This window comes from Meleagris gallopavo, chromosome 16 (assembly GCF_905368555.1).
Source record: "Meleagris gallopavo chromosome 16, MGAL_WU_HG_1.1, whole genome shotgun sequence".
Lineage (NCBI taxonomy): Eukaryota > Metazoa > Chordata > Aves > Galliformes > Phasianidae > Meleagris > Meleagris gallopavo.
Window position 1 is genome coordinate 1,239,604 of NC_139419.1, and position 21,214 is coordinate 1,260,817.

Sequence of the window (21,214 nt, forward strand, 5' to 3'; positions counted from 1 at the left end):
GTAGTATGGTTGAGTTGCGGACTCGATGATCTTTAAGGTCTTTTCCAACCTGGGCAATTCTATTATTCTACTGCACTGTTATTGCTGTCCTTTCCATGGCGTTTCAGCTTCACCTGCAGTCTGCAGTATCACCTCTTCTGCTGAGCTTCTGCTCCCCAAAGTATAAAACCAGTTTCTCTAATGCACCTTTTATTTTGTATTTTTTATTGTATTTATGACCAACAGCTATATAACCCCCTCCAACTTTGCTGAGTATCTTCCCATCTCTTCTGACTTTTGCCTTCGGTTTGTATGCTCGTTTCTGTGAGCCAGCAGCAGCTCTGCCAGCCATCTGATCACAATGAACTTTGCTAGTGAGGGCTGAGCAGGAGAGGGAGCACACTTTAGTCTGCTCAGCGTCATTTACTGAGACATTCTTTCCTGTTGAGTAGAGGATTGACTTTCTTTGACCTTCCTCTGCCTATTAATAAAGCCTGTTTTCTTGTTTCGCCTTGTGTCTTCTTAGCTGCGCCCTTGTCTTTTTGTTCTTTATGTGCTGCAGTGGTTGTTAGACTTGCTCTTAGATATTAGAGGAATAAGTGCTATATTTTCTGATGCCTCCTGAGAGGACTTTGTGGATCTCTAGAAATATTCCAGCTGCAGCTGTAGTCTATCTGTAGTGTCACATTAGCATAGGAAAAGGGCACTGATCAGAGGTCCAAGTAGTATCTGATCACTCTTTGCTGGAATATTGCTGTGGTGTACTTGCTAGATCACAAAAAGACAGAGCTTCTCCTGAACTTCTAAATGTTGTTTCTAATACAAATGGAAACATCTTTGACCTGAGCCTTTCTTTGGATGTTTGTGCTCTGGATCAGGTTGTGAAGGTGTTCTTTAGGTCTCTTGCCACTGGAACTGCACACATCTGAACTCATGCAGTGTCTCTGCTCCTCTATGTCTGTCCTTCAGGGAGAAACTTTTTGTGAGGTTGTTCATACATCAAATACTGCTTCTATACTACACAGCTTCTCTCAGTGCTGTGCTTTCAGTTTCTTGGTGCTGCTGGAGCAACACGTGTCTTCAGATTTCATCTTTCTGTGGGCTTTTAAATGCAATGGTGTTATTTGCAGATGGAGCTGGTGTGAGTTTAGGCTTGCTCTATTATCGTTTCACAAGAACTGAAATAACAGCTATTTTTTCCCTGTAAATGCGTGGTTAGTCTTTGCAAATGCTGAGGACTAAATTGTGCTGTTCAGACGGGAAGGCTGACTAACCAATTTAAATTAGCCACGTTGGCATCAGTCTCCAAGATGAGGTATGGGCCTGTGTGGTTGCTGGTGGGGTGGGCTCAGCAGTGTTGCTCCATAGGTCCCATCATAGCCAGGGGTGCTGGAAGTGGTTAACTGCAACGCTGGGGTCTGCAAGTAGTGCTCTTTGGAAAGAAGTGTGGTATTTAATAAGAAGGGAGGTGTGTGGTGTTATTGCTTATGACTCCTGCATGCTCTGCATGGAGGTCTGTTCCTCTCTGTGCCTGCAGCAGGTTGGGCTCAGCACCACCCTGAACCTCAGTTATTGCCTTTACTTTGGCCAGTGGATTTGACCCCTTGTTTATAAAAACTCAAAAAGAAAGTGCTTTAGGAAAAGTCTAGGACTGAATCCAGCAGAGATTATCACCTCCATGAAAATGAGAGCCTTCAGGTTGACTGCTGCTGAAAGGATGATGGCTTTGGGTGAAAAAACCCATAGGTTTCTGTCCCTTCTTCCTGTTGCCACCCCACTGCTGACATTTAGTGCATAGAATGGGATCTGTGCCACCAGGAAATGTCATTGCTGTCACTTAGGTGGGTGGCATGAGTGGAGCCGGGCAGAGGGCTGTGGGGGCACCAGGCACTGACAGTCAGCCTTTCCCTCCCGATGAAAGGAAAATTAAAAGCGGATGCATAATTACAAGAAGTGCCTTTTCAGAGACCAGAGGTGGAAGAAAGGACTGGCACTGGGAGGTGCACTGGCTGACGTGTGTGGCTCTGTGTGGTACAGCAGCTTTCATCGGCACCGCTCCGGGTTGTGTGCCCATAGCTGGAACCTGGCCCTCTGCATTCAGCAAGTGCTCTGTGCTGGTTTTAATGGGCAAGATGAAACACAAGGCAGCCTGCTATGGGCTGTGGGTTGAGTCATGGTTATTGAATTTGTCCAAGGTACAAAGGTGCTGTTTGCAGCAAAATGAAATAAATGATAAAAAAAAAAAAAATCTGTGAAGAATAAAGGGACTGGAGAGTAATATCTGTCACACTCTCAGGAGAGTTCTGCTGTTTCTGAAAGATTTGTATGAGAGAAAAAAAGAGTAAGGAACATGCTGCACACCTTCAGTGATGAAGTGCTGGGAAGTAAAAGAAGTTTCATGAAAATGAGTGTTGTTGTACTTAAATGTACAAAAGATTTGGGAATGTAGGGATGGGGGTGGGGAGAAAAAAAAAAGTAATACTCGCAAGAAACAACAGAACAAAAGCCAAACAACACCAACAGGACCAAAAAATCCCAAACCAAATGCAGTGGTCATGGAAAAGCCTTCCCAGCCCCTGTGCAGAACCCTTCCAGATATGCCTGCTCTGTTTTCCAGCTGCAGGCACTGTGTGGGTGCTGGGACTTTTGTCCATGTTACGCCTCCAGCCATGAGGTTCCTGTTCATGTGCTTGTGTGCATCTCTGAACCTCTTCTGCTTTTTGCCTTGCTGAGAAACATGGCTTTGGTCTGTCTCGTTTAGGTCTTGCAGATAGGAACAGCTTTCTTCTCGTCACAGGCATCTGTGATGATGAATAAGGGTAGGTGATAGAGGCTGTTTTAGGGGGGGAGGGAGCTGATGATGAGCTGAGGACATGAGTGCAGTGCCTACAGTAGAACTACCTTGTGCTCAGTACTCTGTATGGCATAGTGTATAATCGATGGATATACAGATGGTATATATACATGAGGAGCTTGGCTAATATAATTTATATTGGAGTAATGAGAGAAAGTCACCCACCCTATCGTGGGCTCGCGAGATGAACTCCAGTGAAGTGGATCTCCAGAGAGATCCTTCCCCACTGGCAGTCAGCTCTTCAGTGGCTCTAGGAGAAGTGCAGCCAGGCTCCACCCCTTCCAGCAGCACAGCAGAACTGCCTTCACCTGTGCTGCCCTGGCTGACTCACTGCTCGCCTCAGGTGATCAATCAGAGGTTCAGGCCGTGATTCAGCAGCCCCATACATACGGTTACCTTTTGAGTGCTCTGGAGCTCTGTGCATTAAGTCTGCCCGTAAGCTGGACCTTATATAGGTTATTTAATCTTGCATGAAGCATTTTCTTCAAAAGAAAATGGCAGTATTGAAAGAAATGAGGGCAGAAATCACAGGAAAGGGACTTAATGCTGAACTCTTTGCCCTCTCTTCTTTAAATGGATATTTAATCACCCCTTGCTAACCTTTACTTTTCAATTTCTTTGCTGTTGTTACTCTCACAGAAGGCCGTGGCCAGAGGCAGGGGACTTGTGGGCAGGTGTGTGCTTTGCTCTGTCCCATAGGGGTGCAGCATCCTGGCAGCCTGCTGCCCTCTGCACATGCCTGTGGTGCTGGGATGTGCCACTGGCTGTTAGCTCAGAAACTACCTGGAACTGGTGGAAATGAATTGACCTTATCAGGAAAGGGCAGTAGGATGGAAGCCAACTGGAGAGAGATGAACTTTTTTCTCTCTCTCTCTCTCCTGAGCCTTCCATGTGAAGTGCTGCTGTCTCTCGATGCCATGCAGGCTGCTGGACCACCGTGCTGCTCATGGCTCTGTTGCCAGAGCTACCAAATCAGATGCTCTGGCTGTGAATGAAAGAGAATGCTCTTTGGTTTTCTCGTAGCTTACAAGCGGTTTGGTCCTGGCTGTGCAGAACCTACATTTGACTTGGCAGCTCTGCCACCAACCATCCAGAGATTTGTTCCTTTGCTTTGATGCTCTGTTCCAAATCTGTATTTCTGCGCTTCCCCTGGGGGCTGCCTGCTCCTTCAGTGCTGGTGCCCAGGCACAACTGACCCAAAGCAGTTTCAATTGCGTTTCAGTTACTCTTTTGGTGCAAACTGTATGTATATATTTTTTCAGATTTAATATTCAGAGTCAACTAACATTTTTATTTTTTTTTTTTTTGCTGGCAAAAGTTAAAATCCAACTGTGTGTTTTCCAGAGCAACTCTCTGTATCTTGGACTGTACTGAAGTAACAAAGCACAGGAATCGAACCAGTCCTGTTATTGATGCAGTACTTTTGTCAGTAAATCAGCCGTAACTTTGTTTCTGTTCAGTCTATTATTTTTGTTCCTGTATTATGGATGTGAAACTGCCTGCTCTTATTCCAAGGAGGCCATGACAATTCTCCTCTGCCGTAACTTTTAGTGAAGTCCTTTCTTGCTGAGCTGCTGCTGACTGCAGCTAGTGGGCTTAGGCAGTATGAGTTCCTCAGGCTCTCGTTGCCTACTGCACACCAAGACTTGGAGAACAAAGGCAATGCAGTTCTGCCACTGTGTGTGCCTTCCACTTTCATGTATTGACCCTTGCAAGAACAGCCAGGTTGGGTGGTTAGAGGTGTAAAAGAAACACCTTCAATTGAATGTGTGACAGCTGCAGAACAGCTGAAACGGATGCAAATTCCTGTAACAGAGCAGCAAACCTCTCCTTATCCTGTGCTTGTGAGTGGTGTTCAGGTGGGGGTGCAGGGCAGGGGATGCCCATCGCCCTTCAGAGGGTAGCAGTAGGAGCAGCTCTCAGGAGCAGTGCAGCTGCAGAGCACATCGAGGGCCAGCACCCTCAGCTCACTCGTTACAGCAATACTTAGAGAGTTATTTTTTTCACAGGATGTGTGCAGAACAGAACTCCCACCAGGGTCTGAGCCCATGGCTGCTCTGCTCAGCTCCGCCTTTGCTCCCGGAGCTCTTGTTTGCAGGTAAGCGACGTGCTTCCCACCCAGGAGCTCTTTAATAAACACACACTTCTTTGTCTTCTACCTACGAACGGTGCCTTTCTAGCACAAATGTCTGACAAAATTACCTGCATTAAGATTTCATTATTCCTCCAAAATGTAATGTGATACATTGGTTTGTGTAACAAAGTGTTATCGCGCTGTAAATAATTGAAGAAACCATAAACTACAGTTGACAATCTGCATGAAGTGAGTATGTTTTCCAGTGCTTTGTGTGTGTGTGTGAGAGAAAGATAGCTTCTGTGCTGGAGTTTGCAAATTAGTGAGTAATTCGTAATGGGTATCCTGAATGTTCTGTGAGTTACTGAGGGCTCACTGTAATCAGATTTTCTTAAAAACCAGTTAGCAAGTGAGAATGATCTCATCAGCTACTTATAATCGCTCAGGAAAAAAAGAGCATAATTTTATTTGTACTGATTTTTAAAAAATATTTTAATGCTGTTATTTCCTCCTAATAAAAAGGCTTGTGCCAAGGCAAAGAGAAGAAAAGTGATGAAATACAAGGCTGTGCTCCTTTCTGGTAGCAGCTCCTGCTGTAATCAGAAGCTTCTGGATCAGACCTGTATGATATATGTAGTGTTTTACAGGGCAGGGGATGAATTTTGCTTTCTGCAGATGCAGCCTGCTGCCTTTGCCATAAGATCATTTCTCTTCTGTGTGTGTCTGTATATATCACACTAAAATATTTTTCATTCTTATTTTAGTAGAAACTGAATCTTTTTCTTTTTTTTCCTCATTTAGTAGAAACAAAACTGTAATACACATGAAATTTCATGAACTTTTCAACCCTGTCAAGGACATCTCCAGCTTCATTATATTTTCCTCTGAGGAGTGTTATGACAAGAGCAAAGCCTTGTTTTCCTTTGCTTTTGCCTCATAATGTCAAAGGGAAAAGAGATTTGGCTGCTGCATATTCATGAACTACTGCAGGAGATTGGATGGAGTCCATGGCAGAGGTTCATGTAGCAGCTGAGATGTTGACTTCTTGGCTGGCCTGAGGATAATCCGGACGCTGCACCCATTAGCCCAGCAGGTCTGCAGGCATCAGAAGTGAGAATAACTGTCTCGTATCACGTCAGGATAGAGGGGCTGGTCATTCCTTGTGTCACATCACTGCCTACCGGGATGCAAGGTGATAATTGGAAATTCTGGGTGCTGAAGGACTGGTGATCTTTTTACGTGAAAGATGTGACTTGGGCTTGAGGTTTGTTGTGGCAGTGCCTGGGTTTGTGCTGGGAGCCCAAGAGCAGCTGATGTTTCCTGTTATCATTTGCAAGCTCCTCCACATATGAAGGTTTCTGCAGTGTTGCAGTGCAATGTCTTTTTTCTTTCCTGTTGGATCTTATTAAGGGATACAGCCAAAATATTAACTAGGGATACATGGGTAGGGATCTGTGTGTGAGAACAAGACTTCCCTGCACGCAGTGTTTTTAAAAGAGATGCATGTTTCTCATGTCACATCGGGGATGGCAGCAGCTTCTTCTTCTCAGCAGGAGTGTCTATCAAAGAGAAACGCATCTTTGTAGGCTGGCATGAACTGATTTCCCTTGTCTTGTGCATGATAACATTTTAATCGGGCAATTCATTGTGCTGGGAACCAGCTTTTCATTCAACTATTTTTTATAAGTTTTCTCATTTTCTTTAATTACTTTAATTTCTTAGGGAAACAATAAATCTCAACAGGATTTAGTTCAACTGAAACTTTTGGGTGTTAAATCTGTTGAAAACCCAGAAAGCATCATGCAGTGAGTGAAATATTAATGATCACTTACTTCTTATGCAAGTAATTCATGATTAGGAAAATGGGTGCTGCACAATCCAACGTGCAGGATTTCTAGTCCATTTTGCTTTCTAGATGACTGACGTATGGAAAACTCCTTATAACTGAAAACAATACAATGTACATTCCTCAGATCAACATCTAGTAACTTGCCAGCTTTGACCTCAGAACTGAACTAATTCCTGACCAATGGAATCAAATATTATGTGGAAGAGCTCGAAGTTTATCTGCAGATTGCTTCATCATGTTTCTGTTCCTATTTCATAGGAGTCATGCCAGGGAGATGTATGGGCGTTACTGGGTGGCAGATATGGATTCAATGCTTGGAGCACCTATAGATGTTGTAGGGGACTGTGAACTAAATCACCTCCATCTAAGAAGTTTCATTTAGTGCAGGGTTGTTAGAGGTAGGGCAGAATGGTTAGGCTGTGGTTGTCTGGATGATCTTGATGGCCTTTTCCAACCTGAGCAGTTCTGTGATTCTATAGCAACTACTTCATCACAGACCCATTAAATACATTTAAATATTTTATAGACTACTTCAGTAGGCTCTAAACAGTCTCTTTTTCTGTTCTAGTTCTATCACTGTAAATATGTGGGTTGTTTGGCAAGTAATGCCTCCGATTTCTTTCCATGGGAACTGCACCAGATACAAAGAGCTCAGCAACGATACTTGGAAGAGCAAATTCTCATCTGCTGGTTGTAAACGTTTTAGTGGGCAGCCTTTTTCTATAAAATACAGTCTAGGGGACAGTGAGTAGTTATTAATCAAAATATACGTATACTTTACCAATAAGGATAAAGTAGAACAAACAGTCTGTTTTCTTGGTTTTGTTCTTTTTTAACCCCAGATTATATTTTAATTACATATTGTAATTGTAACTTTTTATTTTATGAAGTTTTGGCATTTTTAAAAATCAAATATTTCCCACAGGTAGAAAATCCACTTTATTGGCATTCTGCAGGCAATTAATTTTGATTTTATAGTTTAAAAGAAAATATTTTAAAAAAGAATGATTTTTGAAATGACAGCTTTTCCTGTGGAAATAAAATCTGTCTTTCTAAGCAAATGTACATATGTCTTAATATAGTTTCAATATCACAAAGATTTTCACTGCAATTGACACTAATTGGAGGGGACAGGTGGTGACGGGGGGGGAATCTCTCCAGGATTGTGCAGGATTGATCACAGGATACACAGAACTAGAGGCGGTTGAAAAGTGCATAAATATCAGTTATGTAAGAAATTGATTAGCTGAAGCTAATTAAAAAAAAAAGACAACAATGAAAAACCTGCAATATCACTGTTTTAGTTACACTGGCTTAGGCAAAGGAGAATGCGCACTACTGAATTCTCTCTCTCAGCTTGTAAGCCAATGGACTGTCTCAATAGAAATAAAGCTGATAAGAAACACCTGGTAATTAACTTCTCAAAGTTATTTATTATCAGTATTCAAATCAAACTTTATTGTTCACATTTAATACTCATAAATTAAGATGTAACTGGAAACTTTCACAATGCTGAGATGTTTTTTCCATGCTATAAATACCTGTATCTAGAGAGCTTAAAATCAGAACACTGATGTCATACAAGGAATTAAAGCAGAAGTGCAGTGGCCCAGAAACCACGAATAGAGGATGGTTGTCTGATGCCCCATGGCTTGAAGAAGAGCTGCTTTTTAACCATGACACTCGGCTTTCATTCCCACAACTGCTGCCTTTGCTCCAGGCATTTGCTCAAAGTCAATCAGCTCATGGATTAGTATTTTGCACAATGCTTTTGGCAAACTGTGTGAGCTTGAGAAAATGCTGAGAAAGGAATTTTTTCAGAGCAGCGCTGTAATGCCTTGGACCTTCAGTGTTATCCCTGGAAGTACTTCAGATGGATCCTTTCTTAAATAGCTCTGGAAACCAAAGTGGCATCTCTGTGTGAAATGCTGGAGAGGAGGGAGAAAGAAGGAAACACATTCTGGCGATAGATCCTCAGTGTTCCAGTTTCTTTGGTTTCAGTGATGCTGCTGAGGTTGGCCTTGATGTAGCTTGCTTTCCAGCAAGAGTATCCACTTGCTGGGGGTGATAAGGAATGTTATGGGTTTGCCAGGGCTGGCTTCCAGATATGATGCATGAAGGTGCTGCAGATGCACAGATCTAAGAGACCCACTGAGCCACCTCCGTGTCCCTGTCATCTCTTTGGGACGAGGCAGGGCTGAATCCTGCAGAGAAAGAGGTCTGTGGGAGCTGAGCTGGGAGGGGCCACCCTGCAGCTACCCCTGTCAGAGCCCTTGGTTTATGGGACTTCTATTTGGCAGCTGGATCACAACAAGGGTTCAGGTGTGGGTAAGGTAAGATGGACCTTGGTGTGCTGATGTGCTGAAGCTATTTATCACTGCTGTATATAACTAAAACAACATTACCCTTGAGTTGTACAGTGATTGCGTTCTCATAACGCTGCTTTTTTACATACCACAGATGAGAAGATGATAGGAAATAGTGAATTGTGCAGTCAGTGTCCCAAAGCAGAACTGACAGGTCCCTCTGGGGATGCAGCTCCCCACAGCAGCTTCCTCTCCTCTTGCATATGGAAGAGATGGTCCATCAGTGACTCACCAAATACTTCTCACTTGATCAAACAATCAAGAAAAAAAAAAAGAGGAAATACAATTTCAATGGTCTTACAAATGGGATAGGAGACTGTGATTAAAAACAAGGAGCTTAGTATGTGAAGAGCAAGAACACAGCAGCAGGTTAGGTGTTATTGTTGTTATTGAATTGGAGTGTGGGGTGACCACACTTTACAAGAGCTTTACTGCTTCACTCTTGTAAAAATGAATCACATTTTTCTCTCTCATTTTCTCCTCATTTTTTTTCCCTTTAAAAGAGTGATTGGAAAAAAAGGTAACACAAAGCTCCAACCTGGAAAGAAGTTCAGCTTTGCACGTCAGTGCTGTGTGCGGATGGATGATTCACTGCGCTCCATCTCTGTTTCTAAGCTCACTTTCTGTTTGAACTATAAACATGTCAGACTTTGTAGAGATTCTAAGTTGGGGCCTATGCTAATAGTTGCTTTTATCAGGTAAAGAGTTGTGTGATAGCATGAGAAAATGTTGCAGAAAGTGCTCCCCTTAGATGGTTTGATGGGAAAATAGAGAGATCTGTTAAGTCTGTTCCTGTGCTCAGAGAGGTTATTTCTCTCAAGGCTTATGCTGGGCACTTCAATGGCGTCTAGAGATACTTTTCAATATTTTATAACATCCTCTGCAGTGCTGGAAGGGATGAACTGTATGCTTTCCCACCTCTGAGCCATTCCTGTGCCTGCACAGTCCCCACTCAGTGCTTTTTGACTCGCATTGCAGCTCTGACCAGGTCAGGCAGCAGGCTGCAGCCATCCTGCTCAGCACTGAGATGGAGCCGGGGCATGGCAGTGCGTGCAGGGGTGCATAGGACAGGGCTCCAGCACACAGGCAGCAAGGGAAGGTTTAGTCTGTAGTGCTGAGATGTGTGTATGAAGTATGTACCCGCCCATCTCTAACTGCAGCAAACTGTGCTGCCCAGATGAAGCTGGGCTGTCAGTGACAGGAGCACTTTGCTTGCCCTGCTGCATTGCATGGCTGTCCTCCGGTGTCCTGAACTGCATTCAGCTTTGCAACAGCTGTGTGTGGTGTGTAACTGCTATCAATTGGCCTTTCTGGTCTAACTCTAGTGTGGAAGGGCATCAGGGTGCTGGTGAGTGGGAGGTCCTGTGTCTGGGGCCGTGTTTGTGCCTGAAAGAATCAGTTTTCAATAACTGCATGACCTTTTGTGCTAGCAAATTGGGGCCCACATCACAGCTGGGGCATCTGGTAATACTACAGCAGGAGAAGAACCAATAGCAATACAGCCATAGGCTGGAGTAGTATGATGGCCTCTACCAGGGAAATACTTCAGATTTCCCCCCAGATGAGACTGGAACCTGGTTTTTGATGTGCATGACAGCTTCTCTTGTTCTTACTTACCATGAAGCTTTTACTGCTGCTGGAAGTGCTACCTGGCACCCCGGCAGCATCATGGTGCATGAGCTTGCTCCCTGCAGAGCTTGCAGCAGCAGCCTGCCCTCTGCTTCAGTGTGAGCCCTGGTTTCATTCACACGTTGGTGAAGCACTTGCAGCCTGTCAGCCCTTTGTGTTTTCCCTTCGTTGCTCTTTGTTTGCTAAAAAGAGGAGAAAATGCTCCTGGCTTGTAGTTGAAACCCTCTGCTGATGTGTGTCCTTGTACAGAGCATCATCCCTGAAGGGTGAATGTTCTGTGAACTACCTGCCCCTGAACTCCAGCCTGACACCTGAGGGTTGGTGCCAGACATTATTTAGGCTTATCTGACTCTTGAAAATTGTTCCTGTAATATTTAGCTATAAAAGGGTGGGAGGGCAGAGGCGGCAGACAGAGCACCCAGTGCCCTAATTAGCGAGCGCCTCAGACTTGGCCCACCACGTTGTTTTATCAGACTCCGTACACTGCAAGACTGATGAAATCAACGTGTAATGTGTTGGGCCAGAAATTGTCCAGTTCGGTGTTAGCTTTGAGTAAGGATTCTCCAGCTGACTCAATTTTAGCAGCTCCGAAAAGTTGCCAGAAGCATTTTAATGCTCTCCCCTTCTGCCAGGGCTGCGATGACAACTGCAGTTCCATGGCTGTCTCCCTGGGACTCATTAGCATGGCACGGCCTCACTTCTGCTGGGCCGCGGGGGACGGCGTCACACGTGAGACTGATGGCAACCTTCACTCAGGAACAAAAGCGTGGAAGGAAGCTGCGGTGGGGAGGAAGGATCATGCTTAATGATATGCAAATCAATGTACCATCTCACAGAGATTTGATCTGAGTTTTGAGGCAGCTGCTAAAAATGTTGTTTTAACCCCTCTTGGGAGTGTAAATATATCCAGTAGATGCAGCTTAGATGCAGAGTGATTGCATTTCCTGAGAACTTTTATCTTACAAGGTAGAACACTTGAATGCTGCCGTGCCTTTCATCCTTGGACCGAGCTGGTTGGGGAGGTGTACGTGTAAGGGTAATTGCATCAATGTTAATATGGCAGAACATTGCCAGCTCATGCAAAAAACTGTGCCTAGAAATACCCTGCAGATTTGTCAGGATGTGAGAAAGTTTTACAGTAAATAATGAAACATGAAATACCATTTTCAATGCACAATGGGTGTGTGTTCTCCTTGCCTTTCATTGTTTCATCCCAGGCACCCCGAGACTCGGCAGTGCTGATTTGCACTCCATCATTGTGCCATCAAATTTGTAGCCTCCTTGCTGAATGAAGTGCTTATGTGCTAACCTGAGAAACTCATCCATGCCTGGTGGTTTTCCCATTTGTAAGGGCAAACAACTGAGGTCTTACCTTCCTGTAACCAATTCTGCACATTGCTAAGCCTGTGTAGCTCAGGAGGTTTTTATTGCTGACGTCTAGAGTGACTTTCTGTAAGACTTAAAGCAATTGCTTCAACGTGACACAGCTGGAAGAAGAGGCAATTGCAGCTCCGGGAGGCAGGGACCTTCTTGAAGGCTGAGGACCCCACACCAAGGCAGGAATAAATGAGCAGCATGCCGCTGTGCATGCACACAGGAAAGCCTTGTTTGCATGTCAGTCTGCTATATGGTTAGGAGACAGCAAACTGGTATTTCTGCGACAGGAATCCCTTGATTTGTTTTCCAATACTTGTATCACCTGCCTCCAGCTACATTCTCAGGCTGAGTCTGACAGAAGTGCGCAGACAGACCTGTGGCTCATCATCTTCTGATGGATGCCTGTCATTCTCCTCCCCTTAGTTCCTGATGTGGCAATTGTAATAGCAATGCTAAGAAAGGGACCAGAGCTCCCTGCTCTGCAAACACAAAGCCAGAAGGAAACTTTGGGCTCCCTTGAGAGATTTAAGGTTATTGCCTCCAGTACTGCCCTGCCAAGATCTTCTGAACAGTCAAAATGCAGTGCTGCCCAGAGGCTTAGCAGCCCCAGTGTGACAGGGGATTATAGAATGTTTCCCCATTGGTCTAAAAAATGCTGCAGATGGAAGTAAATTTACCTTGCTGTTTGTTGTTTACTTGTTTATGCATCATTCCTTATTCTGTAGCTGTGCTTAGGAACACCTCTTGTTCCTAGATATATTGCTACAAATTTGGCTTTAAATGAACTTGGAGAAAATGAATGAATTTCTCTGAGATATCAGGGTTTATTAAAAATTAAAAGACCTTGGCTAACTGCTCCAGTTCTGTGCGGGCTCCCACCAACTGCCTTCAAACATTTATTCCTGGATCTTTAACATTCTCCCATAGTTACTCGAGGATGGGAAGGCATTTAATTTTCTTCTCTGCTCTTTTCATATATAGAGTGGCAATACGTATCAAACAATTTTTCCTTTTTGTTATGGAAACCCTTGCCAGCTGTGTAGCTGCTGTGCTGCCGTGGTCCTCCCACTCCGTTCAAATTCTCTGCCCTTAGCCAGGCTTGCAATAGCTTTTTCTATCTTCAGCTTTCTTAATAAATATTTCATCTTTCCTAACCTTGTTTACAGTAATTTCTATCAGTTTCCTTTTTTTTCCCTCAGTTATTTTGTATTGGCTTTTTATTCCTAATTGCCTCCTTCACTTTGCACCAAATATGATTGTGCTTTTAGACAAACTTGCTCTTTTTCTTAATTGTGCAATTGTGGCTTTAGACAATCTAATGGATTTTTTTTTTTCCCCAAAGAGCTCCCAGTTGTCACTCTCTGCTCTTTCTTTTTAGCCAGTTTTTGTGCATTTTGTGTTCTGTTTTGGGACAATGCTCCTTTTGAAGTCTCAGATGCAGTTATGCTTCTCCTTTCTGTTCTATCCCCATTTTTAAATATCCTTTCCATCCTGTTTGGCTTTCTATGATATTAAATTGCTGGATCTGGATCAGCAGCAGCCTTACCACATGTTGGAATAATACCTGGAAAGTCATGTCCAGAATCTTTGGGACACTGAGTCTTTGCAGAGGCCTCTTTCTGTTCCATAGAAACAGCCATGCATTTCTCAATTAATACAAACAAAGATGTTGATTGCAATTTCTTCTCAGTTTGTTGTTCTCATCTCAGTCCTGAAGAAGTGCTTATACTCTTCAGAATACATAAGCTTTGTTTAAATTCTCATTCATTAATTGGCACAATAAAGGCTAGTCCTCCTTCCACAGGCGGCACTTACGTCCCTAGATTCCTACATCTACACTACTGGAGAACAGGTTTTGGTTGTAGTCCTTTGAGGAGATGACTCTGCTAAGCAAGGTCTCCTGACAGCAGGCATGTACTTCTGCAGTGGTGATTTTGTACCTGGAGGGAACAATCACACTGCCAGCTTCTTGTTTGGGGTGCTGAATTCCAAGCCCTGCTGCCGTGGGATGCTACGAGAACTGGTGTAAAAGCAGCATATGCTCCTAGATCTGCATCCAAAGCCACTGCTGCATCACTTGCTATCAAACAATTTGCTCCTGCTGTGACAGCAATTTTGGGTAGTATTTGGCAGCTCAAGCTGCCAGAACAATCTTGTTCTTATTGCATGGATGTCTAGCAAGCTACACAGCAAACTGTAGAGCTAAAAATTCACTGTTCTGTAAAAACGTGGCAGTTTGAGTTTGCATTCCTAATCAGTTCTTCACTGAGTCACTGACACATCAAGGCCCTCAATCACTGATGCTTAATGGCTGGAAATGCTGTTTTAAGCACCAGGGACCTACTGACCCAAACCCCAGCTGCCTGACTGCAAAGGAACCTCAAGCCCAACTGGTCTACAGAGAGACAAACCCCCTTCCTCTACGCTGTACCTGGCCACAATCCACTGAAGGATGCTTTGGTCATTGGGTGTGGTCTGCTTGAACACCATGATGTTATTACCTGCAGCAGCCTCCCAGAAGCATCTCTCTTGAGCATCTTCTCTGGGATTTCAGGGGGCACCAGGGGTTTCCATCTGACAGGGGACATTGTGGCAGGTCCCGGGATGTGAGCGAGGTGGTTGTGCTATGTGTGAGGAGTACACCTGCTACCAGGGGATCCTGAAACACAGTGTGTCTTGAGGCTGGCAGCAACAGCTCAGCATTCACACGCTGGTTTTTCAATGCCTGGGGGAGCTTACTCTTCCATAGATGACTTCTTGGAGCCCCAGAATTGGTGGGTGTCCCTGATCAAGGTGTGCTGCAGCTGAGCTTCCATTCTCCTTTCCTATCCCACAGCCATGGTTGGAAAGGCAGGATTTGTCCCTCCTTGTCTGTGCTGACATTGTCTTCTACTTGCCATTTGTGTAGTATCTCTCTCCTTGCTTTCTTCCTCTCTGAAAATGACATGTCCTGTCCCTAGATATATAAGCACATCCTGCTAAGAGCGTGGAGCAGATTGACTGCGAGCCCTTCTGATGCTGAATTCAGCTGACAATCAGCTCCTGATGCCAGCAGCTATTCCTGGTTTTTATTCTCTTCCTTCAATCTGACGTTGACAAGGTCAAGTCTGGAAACTTCTAACAAATGTTACTTTCTCATTAAAAGCTGTTAATGGGTAGTAACTCCTGTTCAGTTTAAACCAGTTGCCATTTTAATCAGCTCTCTCTTTGTAAGCTTCGTGTTTGAGTAGCTAGTAATCCTGGAGTGGTGAATGGCATTAGAGCCGGCATTTTTCCATGTTTTTTGTTTTGCAATCTGCATTTCTTTTAAAACAATTGGTATTTGAATCCCATTTCCAAGTGATCCTGGCTGCTCTCTGAAGAGAAAGGGATGAGTGGGGGAAATCAGGGGATGGATGGATGAATGAATGGAGAGCACCATGAGCATGTTGCAGCTGGCCTACAGCTCTCTGCCAAGGGAAACTTCTTCCACGTGAAGGAGTCTTCAGTCCAAGTCCAGTTAGTGCAATTCTCTTAGCCTGCACCCTCAGTATCCTTGGCTGAGCCCCTCTCCAGTTTCCTAGGAACAGTGAGGTGTCCTAAAGCTGTGTAACCACACAGCAGACAGTAAACTCTCTGCTGTGTTGGGCTGGGATGAGAGGCTGAAGCAGTAGGAGCCCTGCCTTTCTGTGGCTCTTCTCATCTGTTGAGTGCTGCAGTCCCTAGTACTGTGCTGTAACACGGACTCAGATGTGCACTCAGAGCAATTATACAAGTGAGTGGTATCAAATATAGAAGATACATAAATACGGTGATTTAAAATTGTTGCATTAACCTGTATGCAGAGACCTACAGTTTGAGTCAGACACCTTTTAAATCACTGTGAATCTTTCCACTGCTGTCAGTAGGCTTTAGCTCAGCCTGATGATTTGTCCTCAGTACTGGAAGTTATAGAGTGCATCTTCCTGTGAACGGTTCGGGGCTGTCAATTGCTGGTGGATGCTCTGTCTGAATGATGATCCCAAAAGTTAATTTCCATTCGTGATGTGGTGAGGTACGTGAGATTGTTCTTCAGTCTCACTCCAGGCAGCAGTAGGGCTGTGTAAGGATGGATGATCGTGGCTGACTTTGAACACGTTGGAAAGATGATCTCCAGAAGAGCACTCTTGTCTGGCGTGCGTTGGGATTGATAGCTGGCATCAGCTGCAATGAAATGGCCTCTCATTAACACTAATCATACTTAGCTCTTTCTTTTCATATTAGATAATGAACGTAGTTATGTATTGGCAAGCCTGCCCTCCCTTTTCTGCTGACAGCACTGGATTATTGTGATTTATATTCTTCATAAAAGAAGTAATATGATTATTCAGTTAATCTATTATTCATTTCACTCATGATCTATTCTTTTCGCATTCGTATTCTGTGAGTCAGTTTCTCTCTCTGCTGTTTTAATAGAGTAGCATTTTAAATTGTGAGAATACTGCATTAAACATGTATAAGATTTAATCTAATTTAAAATGCTTTCTTCTAGCAGGATACACCTAATAAGCATAAACACAATAATGGTCAAAAAACTACGGCATATTAGCATGACACATTACCAGGGATGAATTTTTCAAATAAAGCTAAGCACTAATTAATGAATATGAAAAAAAAAATAAATTCTTATCCTGAAGCTATGTGATAGACATGGGAAAAGATCTCTTGGCAGAATAGCCTTGCATTCAAGCTGCCTTGAAGTCTATAAATACTGTTTCTCGCTGTCTAACATGGTATCTCTAGAGTAGCACAAAGTCAGTGATATCTCACAGTATTAATGTTACACGGACAACAAAGTACTTGTGAATAATTAATCTGCACTTGGTTTAGCACTGGATGTGTGTATGTGACCTGCTGGCTGGGATGATGTTAGGTTTCCTCTCTGTGTGTTTCTGCAGTGAGGTCAGGCCTGCTCAGCCCGGGGCAGCACAGCCGGCTGCTGTGTGAGCTTTGAGACACTCCTGTTCAGCTCTGTTATCCGAGCAGTTGTTGTCCATGAGTAGTTGGGCAGAAAGATGGAGCTCTGGCTGGACTGGAGGCTTGTCTGAGTGAAATTCCTCTCCCTGTGTTTTGAGTAATGGTGATGGTTTTTCACGTGGAATGTTTTGGTTTCTTGCTTCCAAAGGATGTTTCAGAAAATGTTGTCAATGCATACGGGCAGGATTTCCATTTTTGCAGAGTGCAGAAAGAATATTTTGTCATCAGTTGGGCAAACATTTAGCCTCACTGACACAAAACCACAGAGCCATTTTTCTGTTTCACTGGCTGTTTTCAGCGCCCCTCTTGATGCTCATCTTTTTGCTATGAAAGCAGCCCCACTATAAGGATGCAGGAAGTGCAAAGCCCTGATCCTCCAGCAAGTCAGGTCTGTAAGGCTGGGCCTGTCCTGTGCGGCCTGTGGGACCTGGCTCCCCCCAGCACTGCACAGCCCAGTCTCACGGTGTGGCCAGGGCACCCCTGTGTGCTTCTGGAAGCCATCTCAGCTCTGTCACTTCACACAAAGCTGATGGAAGCTGGCTTTGTAAAACCCAGTGGGAAAAAGCACATAGTTAAGCACATCCCTACATCTCTGCAGTTCCCGGAACTGCTTTTTAAGCCTCCTGTTCATTACCACTGTATCAGTTTAATTATAGATTTTCAGCAGAGGCTGACATGCAACAGGAGGTCTAATTGTGCACTCGCTTTCCGGGATTGCTCATTCCCAGCAGGTAACCCCAGGCACAGATGGCAGAATTAGCCACGTGCTCGTGCTGCTGACCTGCTCCACACGCAGGCTGTGAGCCGCTGCCCTCCCACTCTTGGAAGAATGAGTGATGCAAAGAGAGGCTTGGACGGTTGGATGAGGATCGCTGAGACAGCTTGCTGGAAGCAGTGCCTCAAATGATGTAGAAAAATGACTAATGCTGCAAGTTCCAGAATACAAACTCCTGTGATATCAGGAGAGTTTAGAAAGAAAATACCTTCAGACAGCAGTTCAGAGGGATATCGTTTCTGAGTGTGGTTTGGATTCAGCAGCATTTCTTCGTAAGCGTGTTTCGGTTCTTGATAAGGTCAGAGCTGTGCTGAATATTTCTATCTATTATTTGTATTTTGCTAAGTACTCCAGTTGCAGTTCAGGATCCATTGAGCTGGTGGTGTTTGAACATAAGAGAACGAGAGTGTTTCGTATTTGAGGAATGTAATAGGAGTGTACTTAAGTTGACATCTCTCTGCCCTGGAACTGACATGAAATAAATAGTTACGGAGAGCAACTTTCCTGAACGTTACAAAACCAATGTTTGGAAGTGTGTGTGCATGTATGGCAGGTTTTCAAATGGAGGGTGTACCGACCCCCCTTTGCTATTCTTTGTCCTGGGAGGAGCTTGTGGATGCTGTATTCCAGGTGTTCAAGAAATCCAAGCTTAAATGCTGGACTTGAGCAAGTGTCAGAAAGACAGAATTAGTAAGCCATGGTCATTCATTCATTTAGGCACTGGCACAAACTTCCCAGGGAGCTGGTGGAGTCACTGTCCCTGGATGTTTTTAAGAAAAGGGCAGGACGTGTCCCAGAACCTGCCCAGAATCTTCCAGCAGCAAAAAATACTTGGTCATATTGCTTGGTTTTACAGAACACTGCTCTGTAGGTGACCCATTTCAGCCAATTAATGAGTGAGCTTTGACTGCTAAGCCTTTCCTGTTTAGAATCCTGGATGCCTCAGCACTGCCATAGCTTGAGTTGACACTTGGTGTTCTTGGCACCTTGGGGAGCTCAGGCCCCAGGCACACAAAGCAGCACTTTGCTTTTTTATTCATGTCAACCTCTCTTCGAATCCATCCATCTTAACAGAAATGTTATTTCTGGCTCTCATTGTGTTGTTTCTTCCAGCAAATAATGTAAGAAAAAGGTCTGGGACAATTTTGGAGGCTGTATTTATTAAAAAAAAAAAAAAAAAAAAAAGGGTTATTGATGGCTGCTACTTTTTCTGTGTGCATTTGAAAAAATCCTTGAGATGGGGTTTGGTGGCTTGTTGAAATGAGCGATTACTATGGAAACAGTGGCTGAAGTGTTGCAGAAAAGTTTCCAGTTTTCCTTTTTTCTGCTTATGCTGTCATAAAATCATGCAGCCCTATTGCTGAGATGCCGGGACAGCCGTGTTGGTGCTATTTGTGATGCAGCTCGGAAAAAGAGAGAGCACCAAGCATGTCAGTCTTGGATATACATTTGCTGAAAGAAATTAAGAAACCAGGAAAATGTACAAATCAGCCGGAGGAATCTTGTGTTAATGCTACTGATGCTTAGATTTTAAGTAGTACTTCTGACTAGATTCATATCACGGTTCTACAGCTAGGAGCTGCTGTTGTGTTACAAACCTTCGTGTTTTCGGTAGGAATTTCGTGTCTGCCTCCTGGTGGTTGGGGGCTGCACAGAGGGAAGGGTGGAACTGCCAGCTCCAGAGCACAAAGATGTCCTGTTTGTCCTGTTTACTGGGCACAAAGATGTCCTGTTTGTCCTGATTTACAGCACAGGTGAGCACAGGGTCTGGTAAGCCCCGTGTTGAGGCACTGATCTGTTGTGTACGTGGGGAGAGAGGCAAACTGCTGTCTCTTCCCTGGAATCGTCTCCTGAAAGTGGGGGCAAGTTGATGCACATCTGCAAATTTTGCCTTGCTTGAGGTTCGTGCTCATACCTCGAGGTTTCAGGGGCCTTGTTCTGATGTGCTCAAAAGCATAGAGGGGTTTGGTGCTCTATCTCCTCTGTGGAACTCCGGCCAAACTCACTGTGTGTGCAGGGAAAAGGGCTCGATCTTAAGGAATGACTTCTGCTTTCTCCTTTTCAGAACTCTGCCTTCGGTGTGCTTTTAAACATTAATCTTTTAGTGATGGTTAAGGTGATGGGCTTTATTTTAAAACACAAGCACTAAGAGATATTTGATTTGGAATAAAACCTATCAAACATTGAGATGTTGCCATCAGGTTTATTCCAGTATTTGAGGTCTTAGTCCTGTAGCAGCAGTGTTTCAGGTGATGTTATGTAGCAATGGCTTTTGGGAGCTGTCTGGTGACAGCTAATAGGAGAACTGGACTGAAAAGTCCACAGAAAATGAAAAGCTAAGTGTGTATGAATCAGACTGTGGAACGAAATGTGGGTTTGTGTTTGCAGACACCCACTCAGCTCTGAGCACTGGCACCAGCGCTGGCTTTTGGCGAATCGTGATTCCTCAGCCTGCATACACCAGTGGAAATTGGGAGCAGCACCACTGAAGTGACTGGGACCATCCCTGTACATAGGGGTGAGCTCAGACTGATGCTCTGTGGGACCAGTCTGAGAGGGAGCAGATCCTCAGCAAAACTAAAAGATGCAGGTTTGAGTGCATTTTGAACTTTTTAAAAACGAAATATCCTTCCCATCACTTCTGCCCATTTAAATCCGAAATAAAAGATTGCATGGAGTGCTTTCATAAATAATTTACTTTCTGCCTGACACCAGTCAAGGAGGCATAAAGCTTCCTATGTGTGCATGATGCTCCTGGAGCTCGGCAATAACCGGATCAGAATTTAAAACAAATCTGAAGATTTTTATTTTTCTATGAGGATGGAAGAGGCTCAGGGGCTCTGAAAGAGTCAGTTCAGACCCCACCACATCAAACCCTCCCTGTGGGCTTGGAAAAGTGCTGCTCATTCATCCCCCACGTCCCAGGGGAAGAAGGGCGGTGCGGGGAGGACTGCCCTTGTGGTTGAGGAACTGGGTGGGACTCACAGGGCTTTGGCTCAGGTCTCTGCCCTGCTCAGGGTGACGTCAGTTGGGTACAATGCACTTCTGTGCTGAGATCCCAGCACACCTCTGAAGAAGCCAGGGAGCAGAATAACTGCATTCATATGTCGTGTCCAGGCAAGCAGCCTGCTGCCCATGGGGTTGGCTGACACTGTAGGTGTGTTGTGTTTACACAAACGACCTTGCAACATTGCCAGGTTTCCATCCTCCAGGTTCACTGGGAGAGGAATTACTGAGCTAGCAGTGGAGGATGGAGATGGTTTTTCCAAATGTTCTGTGTGATTTTGGGCACATCACTTAGGCAGAAATTTAGCAA

The 21,214-nt window shown here is 44.4% G+C and overlaps 1 long non-coding RNA gene across 2 annotated transcripts in view; it reads left to right on the forward strand.

Annotated features, from left to right (window-relative positions):
* Positions 1-4,839: 4,839 nt before the first annotated feature.
* The window catches only part of LOC104913444 (uncharacterized), a 29,622-nt gene continuing 13,247 nt past the window's right edge, over positions 4,840-21,214 (forward strand). Inside the window, exon 1 of one of the 2 annotated variants that reach the window (XR_014886896.1) lies at positions 4,840-4,931. This is a non-coding gene — a long non-coding RNA (uncharacterized LOC104913444). Of the gene's footprint in view, positions 4,932-19,379; positions 19,653-21,214 lie in introns of those variants that run through there. The other variant, XR_014886894.1, reaches the window with a different exon arrangement.